At 44.0% G+C, this 7,310-nt stretch overlaps 1 pseudogene; it reads left to right on the forward strand.

Moving 5' to 3' along the window:
- The first annotated feature begins 4,084 nt into the window (after positions 1-4,084).
- LOC128707967 (fatty acid hydroxylase domain-containing protein 2-like) lies at positions 4,085-5,742 on the forward strand (annotated as a pseudogene).
- Positions 5,743-7,310: the final 1,568 nt, after the last annotated feature.

Consider the following 7,310-nt stretch of genomic DNA (forward strand, 5'->3'; position numbering starts at 1 on the left):
TGCCGATGGTGCCGTGCCGTGCCGTTCTCCATTCGCCGGGGTGTGTGTTACTGGTGATCGAATTTCACCAGCCAGCCACAGGATCATCGAATGGAGGAAAGATACGGAGCGCCGCTCAATATCCGTATGCCTTCGCTTCGCTGTGGGTCGTGCAGTCTAAAAACAAAGCCGGTTAAAGGGTGAAAAAGGAAGGAAGAAAAGAAATGTAACCAGCGAAACGTCGGGCCACATAGTCCATCGCGCCAATCCCTTCCTGTTGCTGCTAAGCAATTACGGCAACTTGACTCCAACGCAACGACGTCTCGATCTCCCAGGGGTTGACAGGATGGGAGTCTGTTAGACGGCGGGGTAAAAACGGCCGGTAAAACAGACCATTAGAAGGACGCAGTTATGTCTCTCTGCTGTGTGTGAGTGTAGCGCTTGTGGTGGACGGAAATGATGCTCAAAATATGTGTAGCACAAGTTGCATAATGGTAAGCGCTACAGCAACTACGGCCAGCAGCTTAAGGGCAGCTTCAAGGGAGGCGGGAAAAAAGGTCCGCAAAAGAATTTGCTGGGCACGGGTTGAAATGTTTGTAGAAAACTATGGTTCAGCAACAGAAATATATAGCTTTTTGTGATCGCTATATACAACGGGTACTAATGTGGAGTCGACATATGCTGCACTAATGATCAAAAAAACTTGAAATACTATAATGCTCCAAAGAATTTTCGCAATTTGTCCACCATTGTCTTAAACGTCTGGTAAGGTTAATATGTTACCCAGTTAGACAACAAATGAATATGTTTCGGAATACACAAGAAATACATAATTTGAAATAATTTTGATTGCTAAGACATGTTGAAGTTCACGGGAAAAATTCGAATGTTGGCAACAGTATGAAGTTATCTACTATGAGTCACTAAAAAATCTGTAACCGTAGATTATCATAAATGTCTCAACGCCAATTTCACAACAACGCCATCACTCCATCTCAATTTGGGCCTACCAAGCCTCCTCTGCCCGTATGGACGATCTAAAAGAACTTTACGAACTGGGTCGTCCGGTGACATTCTCATGGCGTGACCAGCCCATCGGAGTCTGGCTAGTCTAATCCGCTGTACGACAGTGAGTTTGCCATACAGCTCATAGAGCTCGTCATTGAAGCGGATTCTCCATTGTCCTTCCACACATACGGGGTCAAAAATCCTTCTGAGCTCTTCCTCTCGACCGCGGCTAAGGAGGTTTCGTTAGTTAAGGACAAATTCCATGTCACAGAGGCGTTTGCGAGTATTGGAACTATATAAATTCTATATAGTCCCAGCTTCGTTCATCGCGACAGGTGTACTAGAAGGTCATAAATTCTAGCAATTCGTTTATAATCGCTGAGGAGAAATTTTTATCCCATCAGGAATTTCAGGAATTTCAGGAAGAATGAGTGAAGTTTTCAGTTACTACAATGCATTATCTCGTCGAGGGATTCCAGGATTTTCAGGAAGAATTAAAATTTATAGAAAAAACTACTACAATTGGCTTATACGTTACTACATTCATCAGAATTCCATCCAAAACAATGGTACGAATTCAGTTCGATTTAAACATCAAGTTGCCATAAATGCTCGACTTCAAGATACTGTTCAATGTTTTGCTCTGCTAAACGGCATTAGTGACATTCCCCACTACATAGTACCCCTAAATGGCTTCCTCGAACGGATACCATACAGTGACCGCTACCAACCGCGTATAGGTTGGTGCCTCCATGCTGCCAACGGACGGACTCGAAGCTAAGCAAACCCACCATCGGTTCCCGTCCGGTGCCATTTTCCCAAACGGCCATCCACCAGCAAAAAAAGCAAACGTGTAACAAATGCCGCCCCCAAAACCCCTTAGGCACAAGGGCTGGAAAAGTCACCAGCCAAGGCACCTACATTGACCAATTTGACAGTGATTGATTGTGGCACAACGGAGTGTTTGAGAGAAAGAGAGAAGAAGAGAGAGAGAGAGATCAACCATGGCTGGATTGATTCGGCAACAAAGTGCCCTGGCGGAACGCGACCATACGCAGACGAAACGGATTCAAATGCAAATCTACGGGTTTACGGGCGGGCGCTACACACTTTCCGGCACGACCCCTAAACGCGACCCCCCTTGTCGTTTTTCGGTTTTGTTTTAGTTTTTGGCGCTCTCCACATGTTCACTTTCGTTTGCCGTCGAGCCGTTTTGCGTTTGTGGTGATTTTTTTTGCGATTTAGGAATTAATGTTGCTCTGGTAGGCCAATGAAACCAGCCGATATATGGGAAGTTTAAACGGGAAGCCTACCCACCAGTAGCTCCGTAAACCAGTAAGGAAAGCGTGGAAAAGCTTGGGAACATGTGACATGTTGCTGCTGCTGTTGATGACCTGAATGATACCGTGTAAGCATTGTTTGTGTGTGTTGATGGCTAGCCCACGGCTCAGTGCTTTGCTGTACAATTACACCTATTAAAGTTGATGGACCGTTTTCATTTTCATTCCAGACTGGAAAGTTAAATTTCCACACTAAAAAATCGATATTCTTACAAATGGTTTCGGACGCAATATTAGTGTATATCTGTTCAATTTGCTACACTACCAACGGATCAGAGGTGAAAAGGAGTTGGAAAATTAACAGTCAGGAACGACATGTAAAATTTGATCCATATCGTAAGATTAAAAGAGTTGAGCACCTTGGGGGCGGCTAGTGGTGTATTGGTAGCGGCGCCGGTCTTCACACGAACGGACCGGACCAAAATCCCATCCAGACCAATCCCCCATAGCAAGGACTGACTATCCGGCTACATGGTAACAGAAATGGCAGGCATGGCCTAGAAGGTCGTTACACCAAGAAGAGAGAGAGGGAGAAAGAGATACAGAGGGCGAAAGCGAAAGCACTCCGGCAGCATTAAAATTGTTATTTGTTGCTATTTTATTTTTTAATTAGGCAGTCGACCAATTTCTTCGGTCGCTACAGCAGGTGTAACGCAGCATCAGCCCGATAAACGGTGGATAAACATCATAGCTGGAGTAATCGAGTATTCCAGTACTACGTATACAAAATCGAGTATTTCCTTTACTGTCTGACGTATTTGTTGGCATTGTACGATGAAAAATTGGCAATGTTTAATGACAATTCTTAGGACGCAACAATGGATACACAAGTTTGCATCAAAGACACTTTTCTTAGCTACGCTAGCAGTAACAATTGTGCAACAAAAAAAACATAAATAACGTTCCGTCGTGTGCCGTTCTATGCCAATACAATTATTCCAACCCAAAAGGCGATTGAATCCTTGCATGGAATACAAAATCATGAAAAAAAATCATGCAGTACACACATGTATTCTATATTCTTATTAAAGAGTTCACCTCGGATAAGGATTGAGGGAAGGAAATGTTTCTCATCCATACAGCTGTTGGTTGGTTAGCTTAAAAATGTTAGATAGTAAGGGTAGGTAATAAGATAGATGGTATGGCCGTTCTTCCGTTAAACAAAGCTACATTCAAATCGGACGAACCGTTGTTGAGTTATGATGTCCCCCAACTGTGAAAAAGATAGGCGCGTTTGAATTTAACAATACGATACGCAAAAGTGATCAACTAAAGTAATTGTTTAAGTAATAAATAACAGTTTCCCTGTGTACTACCTCCTTAACACGCCACTGATACTAATTCCATTTTGATTTATTTTTATTTTTCCCCAACTTAACCCAACTAATTCCTTCCCGTTTACTCATTGCCCACAAACGTCGTTGTTCCACTCTCTTCCACACCCAGCATAATGCGAACCCACTCAGAGAAGGGGGCAAAGGTTTCTTATCTTATCGTACCCATACCATGATTACACTCCGATGGATTTACTCGAGTTCAAGAATCGGCCAAAGAGAGGCAAAAAAAAAACGCGCTCTAAAACAACAAAACCCAATAGCTGCTATCATTTAATCATCGACATCCATACGGTTTCAGAACTGGGGTTGTAGCTTAATTCCGAACGCCAGTAAACCTCCAGTGGTTGGAAGGTCATCATCACTGCTAAAGACCGCTGCTGTGTTTGCAGGTCCGGCATAGTGCAGGCAGCCTAATAAAACATGGAACTGAACGCCACTGGTGCTGGTTACCTGCAGCAACGCTGGGACGCATTCTTGGACGTTGTCGGTAAGCAATACAATCTGTCCAGAGTCACGATCACGAGATTGCGAATCAATCTGTTCAGTTGTGATGGTTTAATCTGTGTGTCTGTCTCACATTAACGTCACAGGCGATGATCCAGAACGGATGTACGTGTGGGGGCTCTCCTTCTACATACACTCCCTTTACTGGGTGCTCGGATCTTTCTTCGTCTTTATGGACGTTTTCCAGTGGCCAGCAGTGTTTAGAAAATTTAAAAATCAACCAGGCCTCAACGAACCGCTCAAGTGGACCGACCTCAAGAAGGTAAGCGAGTGGTGGACGGTTGATCAGCGAGAAAGTCCAATCGCATCACAGCTGATCTCTCTCCATTCTTACAGATCATTCGCACCGTACTGATCAACCAGCTGCTGATCAGCGTGCCGATAACGTTGTTTGGTTACCGCGCTCTGGTCGCTAGCGGGGCCGTACTGAACGTGCGTACTCTGCCGACGCTGTACGAGGTGGTGCGCGATCTGCTCATCAGTGCTGCCGGTTGGGAGATCGGATTTTACTACAGCCACCGCTTGCTACACTCCAAGCATCTGTACAAGCTGATACACAAGCAGCACCACGAGTTCACTGCACCGGTTGCCTGGGCCGCTATCTATGCCCATCCGATCGAGCATATCTTCAGCAATCTGTTGCCGCCGCTGATCGGCATTCAGCTGATGCGCAGTCACGTACTAACGTCGGCACTGTGGTTAACGTTTGTCATACAGGACACCATCACCGGCCACTCCGGGTACCACGTGCCGTTCCTGAGCAGCAATGAAGCGCACGACTACCATCATATGAAGTAAGACCGATCGAATCCCATAGTGATGTGCCTAATGAATCTTTTGACAATGATCAGTCATTCCTATAAATCCTCACGTGACGAATCACTTATATCAGGAGTCTACTCTCAACAGATTCATCGATCTCTAAGAGTGAATGAGTGAATCATTGAATGAATATCTGAAGATATATAAAACTCTCAAGGTTTATAATATTAGTTAACTTTTTTAGCTTTTTTAGTAACTATTCTGATTATGAATCCATTGTTATTGCTAAAAAGAGCTGAGCTACAGCATAAACCAAATTTTAATGCAGTCATCAAGAGAAATTTCTGAATCTTCAGAAATTGATGTGTGAAGTCATCAATCTCTGGGTATTCATAAATAATTAGTGATTCTTGTAACATTGGAGTAAAAGTTTCATCGAAAGAAACATCTTTCGAGACTCAAAGCTTCATGAATCTTCGCAATACAGATCCAAAGACTGATCTTGTCGGTTTCAAAAGGCATTCAAATTCTGGAACCAAAATTCGTCCAACACTAGAAGAAAAGATATTAAGCGATCATCCATGATCGCCATGAGTTGTGATCACTTGTACACGGGATTTAACTTTTGTTTCCTCCTCTACCACACCAGATTCAACCAGTGTTACGGTGTGTTCGGTTGGCTCGACTGGCTACACGGTTCCGACGCACAATTCCGCGCCTCGCAGTACTATCAGCGGCACCATATGCTACTCGGTACCCAATCCGCTCGCGAGTTGATCCCGGATGACAAGAAAAAGCAACATAAAAAGTGAAGTGCGTGTGTGTGTGTGTAAAACTTCGTGCAGTGAGAAAACTATGGGTAGAAAGGTTAATGGAATAATGATATGCTTTTAAATAATATTTCTCGTACTATAAAACGCCAAGTTACTACCATTTCGCACCCTTTCGGTTGGTTCCCGACTGCTCCGGGCATGATAAGTGTTGATCAAGCATTTACCCGTCTTATCATTTATTAAAGCGATAAGAATCAAATCCATTTACGACTCAAATTTTGCCTGCTCACCGTTGGCATGTTTGGTTTTGCATTTATTTTGTTTACAAATGATAAATCCCACAAGCGTGTCTCCAACCAACACTGAAAGCAAATACCAATCGCATTATCGTTAAATACCCACTTGACGGTTTTAACATATTTTGGTTTGCGAGAAGCGATGGGAAGGAAAGGTTGTGCTTGAGGTTTAAAAAAGAAAATAGTTCAAAATAAAGAAAAAACACAACTATGCAGGCTGAAAGTCGCCGTTTTTCACTAGATTAAGCTAGTACCAAGCGAAGGAAAAGTGTCGATTCATTTAATAACAAGTGACTGGCCTAAAAGTTGCCTAGTTGTACCGAGCAATTAATCAATATGAATAAACCAGAAATTGGTCTTTTTTTAAAAAAAAAGAAGGAACTCACAGCTACCGTACATTCCAATGCCGCACAAAACACATTGCACGCACGGAATGGTTTATCGGGAACAGAATGTCCGCCGTGCGATGGATTGTGCTGATTATCATACCGCCATACCACCGCCTGACACCGTGAGCCAGTAATGAAGATGTAAATAAAAGAAAGCAATCGATTGCGGAGCGAATCTCCATTTCGATCGAAGTCACGCAAAATTTGTTCCACTATTCCGAACGGACCGCCACGATTCCTACCGCGGAAGTGTTGCGCCGCTGTTGTTACCTACGCTCGTTCCATTCCATTTTGGTCCTTTCAACGTGCGTTCCTTACACTACCGTACCGCATACTTTTACGCCCATGCAATCACCACCTCATCCGGTTCGATAAAATACCGCACGGAACGGTTTGCCACAGCGTATGCAAATGCTTCCACAAACAGCTCACCGTCGCAAACAAATAAAGCCTTTTCCGTCCAGTGCGTTCGTACGTAATGTCGTGGTTTAATGCATCCATTCATTATCTATTATGTGGCATCGGGATGGGAAGAGACGATCTGATCCTCGATCCTCGCACCATGTAACGTAACAGGGGCGTACGAACATTTCTTTTCCGCTGAAGAAGTGCGAAGTGAGTGTCAGTGATTGGAAAAAAGGGTTTAACTTTTAAATTCATTCTGCTATCATCGTGGCGCGTGGCAAACCGTTTTGCCCACCTATCAAATCTGGTCCACGCGTACCCGGGAGCTTTAACTGGTAAATTGATTGGTAACGGGCGGAAAAGTGAATTTGCATGGCAAAAGACGAAAGTAAGCTATAAGCAACGGAGGGTGGGAAGCACTTCTTCACACCTGCAATAATCGTCCCAGGTGCACGACGAACGTGAACGATGGTAATGAGCGTGTGGCGCACTGAACGTACTTTAGCTGCTCCTTCCC

Source organism: Anopheles marshallii, chromosome 2, assembly GCF_943734725.1.
Source record: "Anopheles marshallii chromosome 2, idAnoMarsDA_429_01, whole genome shotgun sequence".
Classification (NCBI taxonomy): domain Eukaryota; kingdom Metazoa; phylum Arthropoda; class Insecta; order Diptera; family Culicidae; genus Anopheles; species Anopheles marshallii.